General features: G+C 43.8%; 3 long non-coding RNA genes across 3 annotated transcripts in view; 2 read left to right on the forward strand and 1 right to left on the reverse strand.

Moving 5' to 3' along the window:
- The window catches only part of LOC128910391 (uncharacterized), a 28,958-nt gene extending 18,089 nt beyond the window's left edge, over positions 1-10,869 (forward strand). The window contains exon 4 of the long non-coding RNA XR_008466702.1: positions 9,838-10,869. This is a non-coding gene — a long non-coding RNA (uncharacterized LOC128910391). The remainder of the gene's footprint in view (positions 1-9,837) is intronic.
- LOC128910390 (uncharacterized) lies at positions 2,849-7,852 on the reverse strand. The gene is made up of 3 exons (XR_008466701.1): positions 6,576-7,852; positions 5,381-5,553; positions 2,849-3,136 (listed from the first exon to the last, which is right to left on the reverse strand). It is a non-coding gene; the product is annotated as an uncharacterized LOC128910390 (long non-coding RNA).
- Positions 10,870-11,792: 923 nt separating the features above from the next.
- Positions 11,793-13,717, forward strand: LOC128910394 (uncharacterized). The gene is made up of 3 exons (XR_008466705.1): positions 11,793-11,930; positions 12,045-12,082; positions 13,653-13,717. It is a non-coding gene; the product is annotated as an uncharacterized LOC128910394 (long non-coding RNA).
- Positions 13,718-19,265: the final 5,548 nt, after the last annotated feature.

A 19,265-nucleotide genomic window follows, 5' to 3' on the forward strand; every position in this document is an offset into this window, starting at 1 on the left:
TAAGTGAGAATAAACTTTCTGGCAAGTTCCGGGAGCCTTCAGTAAAAACAGATAACTTCATCCAAAGCTTAGAGTCTTTTAGGGTGGTTCTCAAAACAGAAGCCATACATTTGCCCCAAGATTTGCATTTTTATTTTTAACTTATGTTGGTTTCAGCCCTAGGAAACCTGTGTACTTTCTGAAAAAAAAAGCCTGAATGTAAACCATTCCACCAGCCATTTGGTCCTTGCTTTATTCAAACCTTTGTGTTTTGAATGTAGGTGGCTCCCAGTCACTTCCCTTGTTCTGATAAGATGCATAAAGCCTTTTGAGTGTCTCTCTCGTTGCAACCGTTGTTAGAATTCTGTGATAAAATTTAATATCCCTCGTTTATTTTGTCTTATTTGCTATTACCCTAAGGATGAATATTAGCTACTCTGCACTGAAACTCTTCTCTGCACCGAGTCCTGCGTGCTACTAAGTTACAGTTAGCTGTGTCACTGCTCAACGGAGGGTATCAAAGCCTTCACACAGTGTAATTACTTCACTAGATGGCAGTGGAGAGAAATATTACTTCATATAATTTTCTTTTTTAATAGGACAGGGAAAGATCCCAGTAAGTATTGCAGTTTATTAGTGGTGTCTGTGTTAACGCTAGATCACAAGGCCGTGTTTTAGCCCACACAAGGGTCTGGGGGCTTCTGCCCAGTTAAATCTCCGTGCAAACGTTTGCTGGAGCACGAACGTGCACTGACACGGAGCGGCAGAGGCTAACATAGACTCATCTTCGAAGGTTTGCGTCACCATTGCTCTTCCTCTATCTTCACACGTATGAATAAACATCAAATTTCTATTGTCATAGTCACTAAAACAGTCGCAGAGAAAGAATTAATACCATGGTGATCTAACAATGGCCAGGACCAGAAAGAGACAGGAAGGACCTGGTGGAGCGACAGACCGGACGAAACCCGGTGCAGACTTGAAGAAAGGGAATGGAAGCCTTTGACAAGTCAATGCCGACACTTTCTAGAAGCAGCACGATACAGCTTCGCGTCAAGGGCCTGAACAATTCCCTGATGAGCTCCACTGTACCACGGCCTTTCCTGAAACGTGAAGTCAGAGACAGCGTCCCTCAAAGAATCATAACACTGACGACATCGACGCGGTGAAGAAAATGAGTGAAGGGCAAGAAAGAGTAAGCAAGGGATTCAAAGAGTTTTGTGACAAACACTCTCTGTATTCGGTAAAATATTTTTCATTCTTAAGAACTGTTAAGACCATGTTTGTTGGGAGAACTTTATGTCCCTCGCAGATGACTCAAGAAACAAGGCATAATTTTCCAGACTCCTGACAAAACTCCCAGACAAAATACTTTAAGCAGCAAGTTCTGCAGCTTTTAAGCTTCAAAACATTCAAAAAGTCAGTGTTTTGAATCCAGACAACTGATGCCTGCCAGTCTTTAGAAATCAATAGACCTGAACAAAAATAAAATCCAGAACGGAGTGGATAATTTCAGCCAAGAGCATGAGTTCAATTAAAAGATTATCAGTAAAGTTCTCCAGAAACTATGAGTTGTCTGGCTTTATTCGTCATGTTCAGAAAACACAAACTATCTTTCAGGACAATGAGGAGATGAAAAAAGTGCTTAGTTTCTTCTAGCATCAGATGTAAAATAATATTTTCTAAGGTTTGTTCTGGCTTCTGGAGAAACTGTACCTAAAAAAAAAAAAAAAAAAATCAACTCACTGCCTAAATCACACTTCTCTGTGCTACGTCTTGCCTTTATCTTAGCGATGTCCAAGACTTTCTCCTTAGAAAGTGATACTTTGTCCTCTGACATCTCATCTGCTTGCTCACCCAACTGTTTGCAATAGCTAGCAGAGATTCAGGATATTGCAAGCGACGATAAAAAACAAAGCCAGTTCTGTTGCAAGTGACTTCTTGACTTATGCCTGCTAAGCACAAACCTCCGTTCAAAGGCTTGAACTTTTTAAAGGCGTAATTCTCTATATTTATTTTTGTGTAAATATGAGCAGATGAGAAACAATTCCTTAAGGCATTCATTCTGTGAGATTTCCCTTACTTTTCCTCTTCGCTGGCCGTTGAGAAACAGGAATATATGGAGGTGCAAAGCCCCGGGGTTTCGTTAGTGACACAGTGGGTTGGATTCTCTGCTCTGCAACTTGCACGTGGCTCCGGTCAAACAAACACACGCAATACACAAGGCTATCACACAGAGTACAACTTTTTGCCCTAAACCAATCTGTTAATAAAAGAAAAAAATGAACGTCTGCTCCCTGAGCATCAGGCGGTAGGTAAAAATAAGGAGTCGATTATGTAGATTCCTAGGAAAAAATACACTTCAAATTAACTTGGTGGATTTCCCCAAATGGAGATACTGTAAATAAATAGCTACAATTCAATTTGTTCGTGGAACTAAATACATTCAGCAGAAATCCAAAACCAAAAGACCAACATGAGAAAACGGTGACGCAACTTACGCTCGCTCCGACCCCAGTTACAGGGAAGTCAGTTTCTTTCATCATTAATATTAGAGAGCTTCATGCTGGATGCTCCGTGATGACCCCGATACGCAACGAGACATTTAGGTGCCCCGTCACGAAGCCGAAAGCCCTCTCAGACGGCCTAGATACTGACAAAACAGGCCGTTGAATTTATTTATTGCACTCTTTCAAGTTCCTCTTTTTTAAACTCTTAATTTAACCTTACATGAGAAAAATCTCAATTGCAAAAGAAAGAACTGTTACACCTCATCCTTAGCCCGTTGCCCCAAACCCACTCGGTAAGTCAAGGCACCGTGGATTTGCCCGGAAGCTGTGCCATCGTATTGCTCTTCGTTAAGTAGCCTTCAAGTGAGTGGCCAGGCAGTATTGATTCACGTGGGTCTCGCTGCAGTAAGGCATCCCAACGTCTTAGGGTGCTGCTGCTCTGAGTATCATATCTAGACTCGCTCTGCCCACACTCATGTCAGATGGAGATTACGAGCAGAACGAAATACTCACCTGGCTATTTTCTTCTACTTAACGTACATCTGACCGCGTATTGAACAGCTTCCCTTCCTTTTCAAAACCGGCTAAATATTTCCCAGTCTGCTTGGTCTGCACGTAATTTCTCTTCGCAGCACTTGGGTTTTGTACTACCACGAAACAAAAAAATAAAAAAAAATCTAGCGACCTGCTTTTTCCCGAGGTTTGGAAGGAGGACTTGCATGATGGATACTGGTTGAGTCTGACCATAACCTGCACAATACTCTGCTTGGAACGAGGACTGAAAATGGCTGTATTATAGTTACGATAACGCATCATTACAACGAGACACTCTCTTCCTTACAAATTTCAAAATATAACTGTCTACTATCGATTAAATGCATTATTAGGATGCATTATTAGGTTGATTGGCATTTGCATATCAATATCTAAATTAAATTGATCTAACTCTGAGTAACTTGCTCACATTTCCTAGGAGTTCAAGCATGTTTCTCTCTTCTCTAAAGGGAGTAAGTCTTTAATTGTCCGGTGGCTATAGGTGATTTTTGCCGCAGCCTCGTTAGTTGATTAGTGCCATAAAGACTATAATCTACTAGCAGCGTTAGAAGGTTACTACTGTTTGGTTTCCTATGGTTCTAACACAACCGAAATTAAAGAAAATTGTCTTTTATACACCCTCCCTCTACACTTTGTGCGTACAACATACATGTTTCTACCATTTAACAAACTCCATGTGCGTATTTTGTAGCAGAAGTACAAATTTTTTACTTATTATAAATAGTATTTACGTGGAAATGTTAAAAGAGGAAATAAAGACGTGAAAACAACTTGCGTATTCAGTCACGTCCCATCTGTGGGCTCAGTTCAGGTTGCGCAGTCACGCAAAGCGCCTCCGTCCTAACTGTCTGTTATCCCACACCGCACAGTTGGTATAAAATCTTTATCACAAATCTCCTAAAGCCGGGGATCTGCCCTTACGTGCCAGCGCATCGGTAACTACACAGCGAGAAGAGGTTGATGCATAGTAATCGTTCTCTTCTCCTTCCTTGGCAGGGAAGTAGCTGGAGGCAGGATTAGTGTGGGTTCCACCCCGCTGCGGACCCGGGACCATCCGCCGCGTAGAGCAGTTCTCAACAGGCAGGCCGGTAATTTCGCAATGGATTATCCTTCTATCTTTGCCCCAGCACGGATCAAATATTTGCAAACGAGGCGTTCATTACTTGATTATCTTAGAAATCTCCATGTTCTTTCACGGCCAAAGCAAGCAGAGATTCCAGTGATATTTTAAAGCCTCTCAGTTATCAGATGGTGGGTGTACGAGCTGTTTTTATTCCCAGCCCGGCCACCCAAAAGATTTCTGAAGTTTGAAGCTCTAATTTAAAACGACTGCGTATTTTTACAGCGATTGTACTACGCCTAGATCGGGTTCTGAAACTTAAACAACAGTGAAATGGAGCTGCAGACAGACTGCCAATTTACAGACTAAGGTTTTGTATGTCAGTCAATCCTTGACCAAAGCGGGTTATAACGGAAAACCCTGACAGACACTTAGTTACAACATAAGCAGTGGAATAATAAAGCAACGTCTGTATTATCAGCCCCAAATTAATTCTCACTTAGAAATATATTTCATATCCCAGCCTCTCGTTCCTGCTCCAATTTGCATTATCTTTTCTAGCTAGCGTTTAAAAAGAAATATTTGAGTTAGAGATATACGTAGCTTATTTAACTTTTTTTGCTACCTTTGCTTTCACCAGCAACAAATGTTTGCAGTGCTGTGTTGCTTGCTGTGGGCCCGAGATGCGAATTTTCAGCTTGTACAGTCACACTCTCTTTGCGTTTACGATGCAAAACAGTTCTAACAGTACGTGGGAAGGAAAAGCCATTGCTTTTGTGGAATTGAATGAATTGGATAAATTTTACTTCTGAATTGCTCTGGAAACTCGGAATTGTTACATAATTAAGAAACCCATTCAGATGTCTTTCCAGTCTTTCATTTTCTGTCTTTGATGCATTTGCCACTGGGTTTTTCACAGAATATTAAGCTTTCCATATGGTTTCATTTACATTTGTAATGCAAGAGACCTAGTTTGCCGTCGCGTGTAGTTTAGGTCTCAATTGTAGGTCACGTCTAACTAGGGGACATCTAGAAAATGGAAAAGTCCTGGCACCTCTGTGGTTAGCCCTGCTGAATAATTGCTGCGGTAGCTGAGTTTCGCTGTACAGATGTCGGTAATTTGCTATTGAAAACCACCAGTATCAAACTGTCAGAGTCAAGAAATGGCTTTAATTATTTCCTCCCTGGAGCAGTAATAGCCATTACTCGAATACCGCCAAAGCTGGCGTCTGCTTGCGCTGGTGATTTCTTAGCACGCTCCGTGAAGGCGGCTTACCTGCACTTGCCAGCCCTGCTGCTGCCGCCGAAGATTTTCTCCCTCGTCAGGGAAAACGCAGACCAGCACGATTGCTTCGGAGGGGGCTGTATCATCTGGAGACCACCTTGGCGAACTTCTGTTATTTTCCCAGGCCACCAAAGACTAACATTGTTTTTCTGCTTTATTGAGTACTGAAAACGGAAAATAAATGAGACAGAAAGCTCTTAGAAATAACGATACAGAGAAAAATCTTCTCTGGGAGGGAATCGTTAAATAACAAAAAATCAGAAACTACAGAAAACGGGGTGGAAAGTTGCACTAAAAGAGAAGGTGAGGTCGGCAGGGCTATTGCAGGAGTCTGCAAACACACTGCCCGGGCTCTCATCCCTACTTGCAGCAATGGGCATCAATAAAACCAATAGCCAAAACCACACAGATTAAAAAAAAATTGAAAAATTCAAGAGCAGGTTGAAATACTTTTTAATGGTTCGTAGCAATTTTAACATTATTCTCTGTCCTTCTTCAAATAGACCCAAAACCCAGAAAAATTAAATACCGATGTTAATGTGAACATTTCCACAGGAGCCTGCAACAGGCTTTGGCTCGTACTTCAAAAGAACAAATAAAAGCCCTTGAAAATAGCTCTTGGGCTGGGACTTCTTATTCCTCATCCCCATGCGGTATCGATTTGGGAAGACAATCTAACCTCTGTCCCCCCAAAAGTTATCTTGTCTCTGAAGTGGGATAAGGTTTTTCTCCCTAACCAATTGCAGGGCTTTTTGTCCCTCTGACAGAGGATATTAAGAAGCACTGATGCAGAGTTTTGGTGAAGTCTGGAGGAGTTTGTCTCCTAGAAGAGCAAAGAATCATTAGGATGGTCCTGCAACAGCCCTGCGCTTGGCCAGCAATAAACTGCTCTTCCTTTGAAGTGCAGACCTCAGATACTCGTGCATATAGGGACCGAGCGTGTTTTCCCAGGCGGAGTAACCTTTTCCTCTGCTGACTGCACGTCAGCCTAGCGCAACATCACAAACGTAGCGTTCATGGTCTCCGGGTTGCTCGAGAAGGAAGGGTGGAAGGCTGGGAGAAGCAAAACATTGCTTAGAGAGAAGAAGGAACGCTGCGAGGAAAACCCATCTCAATAAATATGTTGAGGTCCCTTTGTTTGGAAATATTTGCCAGCCAAAAAGTCTTTAAGTCATTAAGAACTCACCTCTGAGTTGTGCAACGTGCTTGCTATTCCTTTATCCAGTGTTTATAAGTACTACTAAGGAAGAGGTCAAGGAATGTTTTAACTACAGGCAAACTTCCCGTGTTTTTTATTTCTTTTCTTTTTAGGTCGGTCAGCAATAAAAATTAAAAATCCGGAGGGGAAAATATAAAAACAGTTACTACTTTAAAAGAAGCAGCTCAGGAAAAGAGAAAATAAAAAGGGGTTTTCTTTGCATCCCCCTGAAATAAAGACCTACAGCTTCCGTTGAGTTTCTGGTCGGGCATTGAGAGATTTTTCCAACCAAGCTTCTGCAATGAATATTGTTATTAGAAGCGATCGCTGCTAATTGCAGTGATTACAGCTGCTAATATTGTACCACAGTAGTGATAACCAACACTGTGTGCCAGTATCACAGGTTGTCTGACCATTAACGAAGCCGATTATAATATTGGTTAATAGAGGGTTGTGATCAATAGCTATTAAAATCCCGCTGGTATCCCTCCATGACAGCTAAGAGCGTAAATAATGAGTTATGAAATGCTCTTTGGTCTCTCCGCACGGGCAGGAGTTGTTTTGATTGCAACGGGCATGTCTTGCGTGTGGCGTATCTTAACCACAAAACTGCTATCGACGTACAGAGTTTGGTGGCATCGACGTACAGAGTTTGGTGGCATCGACGTACAGAGTTTGGTGGCATCGACGTTCAACTCGCAGCTGCAACTATTTTGGAGTTTTGTTAAGAATGACAAGATTTGATGAACGGAGATTAATGGTTAAAATATTTCAGCCTTTCTAAGTCCTCGCACAATGTGATGGCAAATAAGTCTTCAAAGAGGTTTATTTTTGTTCCGAGCAGCTGGATATCTAGAGCCTGCCGTTCCTGAGGGAGTCCCAGAGACCTACTTGATGATGGGAGTGTTTCACAGCTGTAAGAGACTTGGATTGTTAAACAATGACTTGAGCTGTAACATATTTTAGTGACTAGACTCTTAAAACCCTGAGGTTTTCTAATTGCCTACAGCCAGCCCCGCTTATCGCTGGAAACCTGCGAGCTCCTACGTTGTAACGGGAGGCAGCGAAGGCCTGTCTCAAACATGTCCTTCAGTTACAAGGGAACTATTCCAGAAAAAAAAAAAAAAAGCAACCCACAAACCTCTTCCACCCCATTTTTCTGCTGTCAGAGGCGCAGGTGGGCCAGGGGTTTGCCGACACGGGTAAGATGACGCTCATCCCGACGGATCCCTGCCAGGATGCCGCTCTTTGAGCGCCGTTTGAGAAGGCACGGATGCGAACAAAACCTGCGATGAGAGTAACAGATAAGCAGCGCATGCCGGTTCCTACAGAAGAAAAGCCATCAAGCGGCAGAGAAGCCGTCCTCCGGCTCATGAAGGCCCTCCCCGAGGCGCAGACAGCAGCGAGATCTATTCTGCCTGTGGCAGGGTCAACTTCTCTTCAACCACCCGTGATGGTGCCAGGATCGGCTGCAAGATCAGACCCTGCATCATCTCCTCAGAAAAGAAACGCACCTGAAATGGCCGTCACCAATGCCCTATTCCGCAAGGCGTAACGGCATTAATGGTACTAAAGGCCCTTGTGGTCAGTAGAAAAATATTCCCTGTTATCACTTACGCGGGAAAGCAGGTGTGAAAATTAATTGGTTTTCCTACCTACAGAGAATAGCCATTTGCAAGGCAATCGCTCAATTGCAAGCGTTTCCGTTACGAATTAGAATGAAAATTAAACCTGGACAATGCTAGAGAAACATTCGTGAAGTCCCGATGACAAAAGTAGAGCTTTTGTAAAGCACTTTTTGTAAGCCGCGCACGCATTTAAAATCCACTTTGAAACTCTCATCAAAGATTTAATTAGAGGCTCTGTAGTGATCTGTGTTACCAGGCCTCGATTATTTCTCCAAAATATGCTACGTTATCTTACGTATGATGGAGTTGTAGATTTAAATCGCTTTAAAGTATTGTAATTAAAATTAAATAACCATAAGCAAAATTAATGACGAACATTTCCTGGTTCATATCCCTAGTTTTTAGGGACTGCGTTCACTGGCTAATTAGTACGGCAAAAGTAGTCATTTTCCATCACGCAGTCGATCCTGAACGGCTGCTCTTGGGGACGTGACTCTGCTCAAAACCCAGCTGAGAGAGAATCAAACTACACAAAGTTCCAGTAATGCCTTGGAATTAAAAAAAAAAAACAAACAAAAATAGAAATCTTAGGAGTGCCTTACTGCTACAGAAGATACATACATTCATAACTATTTTTAGGAGGAAAAAAAAAATCCTCACTAGATCTGGCATCTTTCTAAAACTTACCTGTTAAAGTAATTAAGACAGTTTTCCAAATTGCTTGTTTAGCTCGGTTTTCTTTCTGTGGCAAGACGTTTTGGGGGATATTGTTTGCACTACATGCCTTCGCATTGCTTGCATTAAAAATATTATCCTGAAAAACGTAATTTTATCCTTATTTCAAGTAGATGGTGACAAGAGTAGAACTAATCTACGATAGGAACAGCTACAGCCGCCCTGGAAAATTAATCTTTTTAGAATCTCATACCCGATCACTGTGTGATAAAACTTCATCTGACGTTTTGGGTCAACACGAAGCAGCATTTGGTTTGACAATAATTTACTCTTCTTACCCTGTTTTGAGGTGGTTTGGTGCTACGCGTGTTTCTGGCTAGTAATTTCCAGTGAGCATGGGGCTGTCTTGCCTCAGGCACAGACAGCATTCTTGTCACAAAACAATTCCAGTTCGACTGTGGGTTTTTTCTCCCTTCCCCAGCAAGAGAGATTGTGTGGGATGTCTGACTTACTGTAAAACGAATAATTTGCTTATCTAGTGCCAGTCCGTTTCCAGGCAGAAAAATCCAATAATCTGGGATCCAAAAAACAAAAAACAAACCAATACTGCTAATTTTGACGCCGTTGGCTTTCCTGTGTCGCTGTGCCAGAAATCAAAGTGCTGGCACTACGCGGGGCGGGGAGGGGGGGAACAGCAACGGAGGGAATATGGAGAAACGTCAGCTGCGAGGGCGGAGGAGAGCAGTGTGTAAGAATTACCTGAGCAAAACAGTCAAGTATAAAAAAAAAAAAGAATTATTCCTGTGAAAGGGGGGAGATACTTTAAATAAAACCCAGACTTTAGAGATGCCACTGCTTATTTACATAGAATAAGTGAGTGGAATATCTCATGACGCTCCGCGGACTTTAACTTTTTTTTTTTTTTTTTTTTTTTTTTTTTTTACAAGGAAGTGATACTCCAGGAGGAAAAAGGACAGTTTTACAGTCTCCATTTCTCCAGGGACAGTGCTGCACCCAGTTTTGCTCTAGGGAAGACTTAAATTCCTCAGAAAAATCCCTTACGTGTTTTTCCACGGTAGTTTGGCACACTTCTTTCCTGTGTATTTCTTGATAAAGCAGAGTTACTGCCTTGATCCGCGTGGCTGTGCCTGAAGCGAGAGGGAACCTTTCCGCCCAGGTGGGAGCGAAGCTGTCACCTTCTCAAGAGACTGACTGCGGGTGAACGGCCACGCAAGGCTGCTGGAAGCTGGTCCTCTCTCCTTTGCAAGACCTTCATGGCCGTAAGAATGAAAAACTGAAAAAAAAAAAAAATCTCATCTATTTGAGGATAGAGAAACAGGGGAGCTTTTCTTTACTGCGGGTGACTAGCTACTGCGTGTTCCAGTAACTGCTGGCCTTCGGGTGGTTTTCCCCCCCTTAAGTGGTTAAGTAAAAATAGATGTAGATAATGAGGAGTTTAATTTCCACCTGAAGCTTTTACAGGATCAGGTTTATAGGGAAGGAGATTCCAGCGCATCCTCAGCTGCAGAAGGAGAGACAGGTGCAGGCTGAAAAAAAAAAAAAAGAAAAAAAAAAGGCTTGTGATAATCACTCCTCTTCAACGCAGCTGGTTTAACAAGAGCACAGAGGTTTATTTGGCCCACGCTTAGAAAATGGGAATTTCCATCTTTTTGTTCTCTTCTTAACGTACTGTGCAGAAAGGTCACTTGTTCTGGCAGTGGCTAATATCTGACATCTGAGCAGACCCTTGACGGGGGTAAATTGCCATAGTTCAGCGGTATAAATAGCCACGGCAGCACTCACCGGCCAGGATCCGCTCAAAAATGCTTTTGATTAATTTCCTGTTACCGGGTTGGTCTTCAAATGCCTCTAGATAACTTCCTGGCAGCGCAGTTAAAACCCCATTTTGCAGAGCAGCGTTTCCAACGCAGCAGCACTAATGCCTCCTGTCCACCACCTGCTCATTTGCCCCTTGTGTATTTGCCAGTCTGTGGAGCCCTCACCGTGTGAGGAAGGTCTTCGTGCCCTTCTTCCTCTGGCACGTAGAGCTGGATGATGTAAATATGCCGCTCCATCACTTCCCAGTATGCATTTACGGCTCCCAACTCCTAAGGGATTTGTTGTTCAGTTACAACGGCAGCTTTCCAGTAGCATTTGCATGACCAACAAATACCAATTAAAAAAAAAAAAAATAATGCACGGCCGCCCCCACAATCCATTTTACAAAATCCTTAATGATTTTTTTCAAGTGTTTATTTCAAATAAAGCTGTTCAATTGTAGCATTTGACAGTACTGTAACTTTAAATACAGTTGTAACCAAACGGGATTCGTAGTCACGAGATGCAGTTACTAGAAGCAGGTGAAGAAGGATGTATTTGAGCAGCAGAACCCAAAACTCGCACAGTGAATCTCAGAATAGGGTCTTAATTTTCTACAAGGTTGTAATACCAGGATTACGAGCTCAATTTTTCTGTCACCTGCACGAGTTCTGACGAAGTGTAACTAAACTCGGTGAAGCTGCTTTTGACGGAACACACGTACCATCCTCAGGAGAGCGCCAGCAGGTGACGTAGGTTTTGTATCCGCGCCGTAGAGCTGAGATTTTCCTTCCAGTCACATGTGAAACTGCACGAACCGGACAAGGTGGAAAAGGACCCATTGCTTCAAAGAAGAACGAAAGCTAGGGAACGTCTTCGCAGCTTGAAGGAAGAGGGATGGAGATGCCCTCGGGGCTTCTTGGTGGAGTCCTGATGCAGTCCCAGGGGCCACCCGCAGGTAGGTCAATGGAGGCGGACCAGCGGCGGGACTCCAAACTGGTGGTTTAGCTGCAGCCCATGTCACCTCTGTTTCCAGGCTGTTACTTCCAACCAACGCACCGGAAAAGTTAACTGACAGAGACGGGGATAAGAGGGCAAAAAGGAAAAGATAGCGTTTTATGCCGTATTTTGGGCCACATGATGATAGCGTGGAGATGGCAAAGCGTTCGCGTCCCAACCTGCCTGTACTCCATCTGTTTGCAACAAGATACTCGGTCCCCGTGTAAGCAGAGGGAAAAGGGATTTTTTTTTTTTTTATTGCACATTGATGTAGATTTTGAAAGGAGGAAACCAAGCAAGCTAAAATTAAATATAATTTTCCCTTTTTCCCCCATAGGCTCCCTCTGGATGGATGCCAAACCACATTTCGGAGGGGTGAGAAAGGCCCAACATCTGCTTCTGGTGTAACTGTTTGTATCTTCACTCTAGGAAAATTAGATTTGAAATAATCTCAAATTGTCTGACACCTGTATCCTATTAGATGTGACACATGGAAACACCTTCAGCATACTGAATTTAGCACCGTGTCAACAGTTTAAAGTTAACCGGAAAAAAAACTGTTAGAAATCATTGCTTCCCAAGTTTCTGCTGAAGCAGATCTCGTGTCAGTTCACAGGATCGCGCTGCAAGCTTGGTCCACAAAAGTAATGGGTTTTGAACCAGCAGTTACGATGTGGTTTGTGTCCCTAGCTACAGCTGGAATTAAATTCAGCGCGCTCCTCAAGGTGCCTGGGGTGCCGGATTTTGAGCTCAGTGCAAGCACACCTATGGGTTGGGTGCCAGCCAGCACCCCAGGACACCCAAACGCGGCGATTTCAGGGACGTTTTTTTCCGAAGTTCAGCTATGAATCTGAAGTTTAGCAACTTGCAGCTTATGAGAGTAGCGAGCAGGTCGTATCTTGGTTGTCTAAAGAGAGTCGAATTCCTGCCACCGAAGAGAAATGCCGCGTGGCGTAGTGCTTTGCTAGCCAAAGAATTCCCAAGTCAGGCAACTGGTTTTGCTGCATCGGCCGCGCGCTTCCCTCAGTGCAGACGCCAAAGTGGATGTAGGGATGTATTTTAAACTCTCTTCCCAAACCTATACAACCTCCCGTTTGCAAAATTCCCCTCGTTTAGGTGACCTTTTCCCAGGTAACATACGGACAGCAAGATTCAAGGTTTTTTGAGAAGGACATTCATTAAAATTCATAAAACTTTGACTTTCATAAAGTCTATACAACTTAAAGATGCAATTACAAAAACGTATGTCTTCCTGTTCACCTTTAAACGCATTTTTTTGAGAACTTTGAATCCATTCGCTTTGAGAGATTGTTTTTTAGTGCCAGTCTGAGAGGAAGGGAAACTGTTTTCTTTTTAGATGGTCTTGTTTTCAGCAGATCCGCAGCTTCAGTGAGCGATGTCTAGAGTCAAAAAACCAGGAAAAAACACTGCTCTTGATTATTTTTATCTTGTGTTCCTGCCAATTATTTGATACCACGCAAGCGGCCATTTTAAATAGCAAAGCAAAGAGGATATTTACAGAAACCCAGGCAGGTCACCAGTGTGGTTTAGGAGTCGGAGAGTACCAAATTAACTTTCGGAGCGCCGAGTAAGGCCTGTTCTAGCTGACCTGCGGCCGTTGCGTGAGGAATGACAGAGCTCAGGTACGAACGGACCAAAAAGTGAAAGGATGGGCAAGCACACTGCGTTTCAACATGAACGGGGCAGTAACAGGAAGAGAGACCGGTAACACTGAACCGCTTTTTCGACAGAAGAAAGCACGCGCCCTGTAACAAGGAAGAGTGTTAAGTACAAGTCCAGGCCTCTTTTTTTTTTTTTTTAAACCCCGGGACCAGCCAAGTGGATTTCCTGTAAGATGTGGCACTAGTGACACTAAAAGGATAATGTGTAATATTTTATTATTTCATTTATTTATAGTATTTATTTATTATTTTATTTATTTCAGCACCCATAGCTGAAAAATATCAGGGAAAACCTGGAGCACAACGAAACCTACCCGAGGCGGAATTTATTCTAAGGGAACAGCTCCAACGCCACCGGTTTTGGAATAGTTTAACAGAAACTGCTCCCACGGTCTTCCTTGGGTTTAAATCTCTCAGCTTAGGAGAAAAAACTGTGCACAGACCCCTGCAAGCTGCCCGAGAAAGAAAATGATAAGCTGCTGTAAGCGAAACGTGTGTGTACATCGGAGGAACGGCTTTGAAGCGACACGAATTTGAATGGGGAAGCTCACAGCTACATATTGCAAACAGCCTCCCGAAAAGGATGGTTCGTGGTAGGGCATTTCCCCTAAAAGGATGCTACAAAAATCACATGCTTGAGTTATTAAACAACAGCAACGGTCTGAAGGAAACAGCATAAGACGGGCAGCAATTCTTCATTAGCAAGGTCTGATTAGAGGATTTATCTTTCTAAAGTATTTCTGCCTATTTACTGAAATAGACAGGAGAAAATAAGGGTGCCTTGTAAACACGTACTCTGTTTTAGGTCCACAAAAAACAAAAAAAGACGCTTCAAACAACAAGGCGCCAACACGGATTCAATAAGGCCACAGTACTGCTCTCCCTGTATTTCGGTCACGTTACAGCTGAGGTTCCACTGGAACACGGATGCAGAGCCCCGCTATTCAGAGGTGCAAATACCGATCCCATCCCAGTATCAGGATAAGTTATAGCCCCTTTCCCATGGGCAGCCTGGCCTCCAAGATGGGCTTTAGCTGCTGGCAAAGATGCTTCCATGCATCCCACAGCCTGTTTATCCCAGCTGAGGTCTCTGTAAAGAACGGGATCCACAGATGCACATTTCTAAGGGTAAACGCGGGCTGTGAACCTCCGCACTGGAAGGGCAGCCCAGCCTCCTCGCACATCCCAGCTCCCACCCTTGAACTTTGGGAAGTCAGTTCTTCCTTGGTACTTCTGATTTTAAATGCATGAGCCCTCTTCAAAGTCTTAGTAAAGTTTTTGTCCTTCAAAAAATAGCCAGTCTTGGTTATTCCTGGTTGGACCTCGCTATCGCACCTTGACGAACGTGAAACAAAATACCAGGTAATAAATTTCGAATACAAATCCCACATTTGTCCCTGAGGAGGTACACCATTCTTTTAAGGGTGGACAATGGGGGTCTTATCCCAGCGTTTGTGTCTGCCTTTCAGAACAAAAACAAAACAAGGACCTGCTTATCCTTTCCTTTCGGGTTCACAAAAACGTAACTTCCTGCAAGAGCCTGATCGGTGGCTGATAACGTCACCTAATCTGAGCGGGAGCAGCCCCGGGACTCTGGTGTGTGAGAGGGAAATACACCAGCTGGAGCCCTGCCGAGGGGAGGTACCAGCCTCAGTGACCTCTGTTGGCCCTGCTGGATCTCCTCACACTTACAAAGACCGTAAACCAAACATAACTCGGAGAAGAAATACGGGGAAAAAAACGTAGCGAGAAGAGGGCAAGGAAATCTGGAAGCTGAACAGATTAGTCACCGGTGACTCACGCCTGAGGATCTGGGACCTACTGCAACGTTTCCAGTTCGGTTAGGTAAACCCAAGATTCAATACCCTCTTGTCGGCAACCTATTGCCTGTCTTTCCCTCTAAAATAAAGTGCACATTTCACAGGACATTTCAGGTATTTGCTTTCATCAAATTCATAAAGATGTTCTTTTTTTAGTTTCTGTAGCTCACAGGACTATTTTCCACAAGAAAAACCTCGCTCATCGGCTCATCGTGTGCCCTTTGTATTTCGAGACAACAGGGCGGTTCCCCTTTGAAAGCTTGCTGTAAGCTGGCATGGCTCTGATCCCCAGGTCTCCACGAGGCTTTTGGTGAAGCTACACCAGTCTGCATTGCTGAAAATCTGCCCTCGTACGTGGAACGGTTTACAAAAAGCTACAGGAGAAGTGCAGATTTTACTCTGTATTTAATTGCTACTTACCTTAAAGATGAGATGCACTTATGTCAGGTGGGCTTTGGGGAAGAAAAAGACGCTTTCCGGCCTCCGAACAGCCCAAATCGTTGAGGAGAGACAGGCAACGCTGGCCACGTGCTGTGGTGACCCTGTCCACCACGGGAACCTGAAGCAAAGACAACCAGAAGTACATGCAGAAGGTCAGTGCGCCATCCTGCAAGATTGGCTGGACCCTAGCCAGGATTTTGGCACTACCCTTGGTCTTTCTTCAGGAACCTAGCCCTTCTGTAGGGCCTGTCCAGAAGCGACCCTGCCTTTTGCAATGTGACATACAGCAGCATTAGGCTAAGACAGGGCATCTTCCATTTTGAAACTTCTCTTGAAGGTCAGTGTCATTCTGTTAATTGCAATAAATTTAAAAATCCATAATGCTTCTCCCAAGATGAATTTCTCTGTCGTGTTTCTAAAGGGCTTGCACTTCTGTATCGTTACCTGCAGGTGTTCGGCAAATACAGTCATTCGCAAACAGAGGAACACAGTGACAAACAAGAAACAACGAGCTTAAAGGTAGCCAGGTACCTGTCATACCAGTCAGACCACTGTAAGTAAAACCAGTGACCAGTACTCCGGTACGCACACGCGGCGAGTTCCGCCTGTGCGTGCCAAAGGTCTATGCTACACTGTAGCCGTTGTGTCCAACGCTCTCCTAGGATGTGGCCTGGCTTGGCAGTGTGTGCCTTCAGATACGTCGGGAAAGGGCTGAAAATGCCTGTTTAACTAGAAATGCTGGTTGATTCAGAGAAATCCGAGAGAAAACATCACAGCTGTCGTCTTATTACTAGAAAGTAGACTCAAGTCTATAAAGTAGACTTCTCATTTATCGGTCTGACCAGACATACACTGCTAAGGTCAAAGTCTTCTTAAATGCTCTAAAATCTAGTATTGATCATTGTTTTACCTCGTACATCAAAACTGCCCTTCAGCTTCATTCATAGATAGCCCAAGCGCATGAAAACGCAACATAGAAAAAGAACATTCTAGAAGAGCAAAATCTTCCGTCAAACTGAACCAAGTCCCCTCCTCCCTGGTACCCCTGACGCTTTCTAATTTACGGAAACGTTCTTCAGTTCATCTTCGTAAAAATTCAGTGGACTGGGAGAATAAGAGGGTTGTTCACATGCCTTCAGTGGAAAACATTTATGACAATGTGATTACGGAAAAGAATGCAGACCAACATATAATAATGGACATTTTCAACAGTATTGATCCGACTGATTTTTTTCTCATTTGCTTTCTGAAAGGCTCAAATTAAAACAACCAATTCTGTTCACTAACGCAGTAAACTCGCTGTTGCTTGGAGCAATGAGAGTTTGAACTCACTGGATTGGAATTTCAGGACTCGCTCCCCGAGATGGTTTGGAGAATAAGCGCGTCTGGGAAGGGTCGTGCTTCGCCAGCCCAAGCGCACGCTTAGTTTTCCCAGAATGAATTCAGCGCGTGTTTGGCTGGCAGAAGTTACTCAGCAGTTTTGAGAGACTTGGCCGCAACGTATTATCACCAGCAGAGAGTTTTCTCCACTGGAGAGGCAAACGCAACTTTTTCCTGAGAAAATGTGGTTTTGTTGCCTTCAGACACAATTTGAGGACAGATCGCTCCTAACGCTGACAATACGACCAAATATCGGTGCTCGTGTTTTATTTGGGTAGCGATGCTGTAACATATTGCAGCTATCAAACAATTACCTTGTCACTAGCTCTTTAAAGTCTAGAAATATGGACACGCACCAGCAGCTTTGTTGACACGTGTCGTTCCCCACGCCAATAACTTGCAGCTGGGGAACTAACAACCTCATTTGTACCTCATTGGGCAACAAGATGTTCTGACAATTCACTGTGCGGAGGAAATCCAGACTTCTGAAAGTATTTTTTTGCTGATACTCTGGGCTTCCAGTAGATTTTTTTTTTATTTTTTTTTATTGCACTCTAAACCAGGGATGGTTTCCCTTAACCTATAACGTTGGAATTATTCTGAATGTTCTTCTTGACTTCAGGTGAAGCTGGAATGAACTTCGGTTCAGCAGATAACCGGCTGCTTCGGTAAGTCTCCAGCTCCGGCTGGCTGAAACGCTCCGTACGCGTAGGTACAGCCCTGCCTTTACTCTGGTCCTGCTATTTCTAAAACTGCACCGATTATTACAATACTCAAAAAGAACTCAGGAAAAAGGCTTACGTGTTTTAAAATAAACAAATAGTTTTCTTTAGCTTCTAAGGAATTTGAGGGGGAAAAAAAAAAACCCGCACCCTCTTTTTACCCTCTCTTTTTGCCCTCTCTTTTTCTGGCACGCGTTTTGAACCAACCGTTTTGGGCGTATTCTGGTTATTATTTTTCCCCATATGTATCTGCAGTCCCAGCACAGTCTAGAATCAGAAGTCTCAAAGGGTTTCTTTACAGGACAGGTGAAAATATCTTGAATGAGAATTAAAAGAAAGCTATCCACTTGAGCAAGAAAAAGCCATTGATTGCCTGAAGCTTATTCCTTCGCTTCTACTCTTTCCTTTTCAAAATGGCAACTGTTTGGACCGAGGATCCTGCTCCTCAGTAACCCGTGAAGCAGCCCGCGTAACTTGTCGTTCTAGTGGCAACAATAACAGCCAAAACATCATGAACTACGCGACGTAATTCGCTACATTATGAGGTGTTCGGATAGCAACTACAGAGTTGCAATTTCTTACAGCTTTTCAGGATTTATAAGGAAAAGGACCCACGATTTTACTGTGTTCGTTACCACGCCAAGATCACCATTTTTCTAGTGACTTGCCCAGATTTTGATACCAGAAAGCACGACACCCTCTTAGGTCTGCTATTTCGTTTTTACAGTAGAGCGTAGAGGAAAACAGACAGACACGGGACTCCGTCAATCCCGATAACAGGCGGGGTTCCCAACGTTGCGGTGATTTCACTAGATTGAGTTTAGATGTGCTTTCAAACACACGCTGTTAAAACCTGCTCCAGAGTCATCCCTGTCTCCAGGAGCTCGTTGGATGGCGCCGGGAGGTAACGGATTGACACTCTTCCCGATCTTGGCCAAACGCCGCTGGTACAGCGCCCAAGGTGACTCGCAGCGTCCCTCTGCGCGTGCTGGGTGACGGACAGCAGCGCTCCGCTGCCCTGATGGGTTCATCCTTCTCCAAGGCAGTGACCGATGCTGAGCAGCTGGCTGAAAGGCTGTGCGATCTTCCCACTGCTTTGCAGGCAATACCACACCGCTCGGGGTGGGGGGGAAAGAAAAAAGGAAAAAACCCCACTATTTATCAGCAAACGTAGCAGAGCCCTGCTCGACCTCCGTATCTTCTCTTGCTCCCCAAAGGCAGCACATGTAAGATATTTCCTGTCTTTCATGTTACTGGCTGGAATGCATCATGGAGGCCAAATCTGCAACCTGCTGTCTGTTTTAGTCATTAGGCATGACTTTCTTTGTCTCTTGATGGGAGCTGCAGCCAACTGTTCGCTGTTGCAATGCGTAATTTTTTCAGTATTCCCCCCTTCCCCTGAACAAATAAACAAAAAAAAAAAACCAAACCAAACCCCAGCCAGGCTGAAAGTTGCAATTCACTCATCAGCCGAGGCTGCTGTGTCTCACAGTGTCTTATTTCCACATCAGCA

Source organism: Rissa tridactyla, chromosome 5 (assembly GCF_028500815.1).
Source record: "Rissa tridactyla isolate bRisTri1 chromosome 5, bRisTri1.patW.cur.20221130, whole genome shotgun sequence".
Taxonomy (NCBI): Eukaryota; Metazoa; Chordata; class Aves; order Charadriiformes; family Laridae; genus Rissa; species Rissa tridactyla.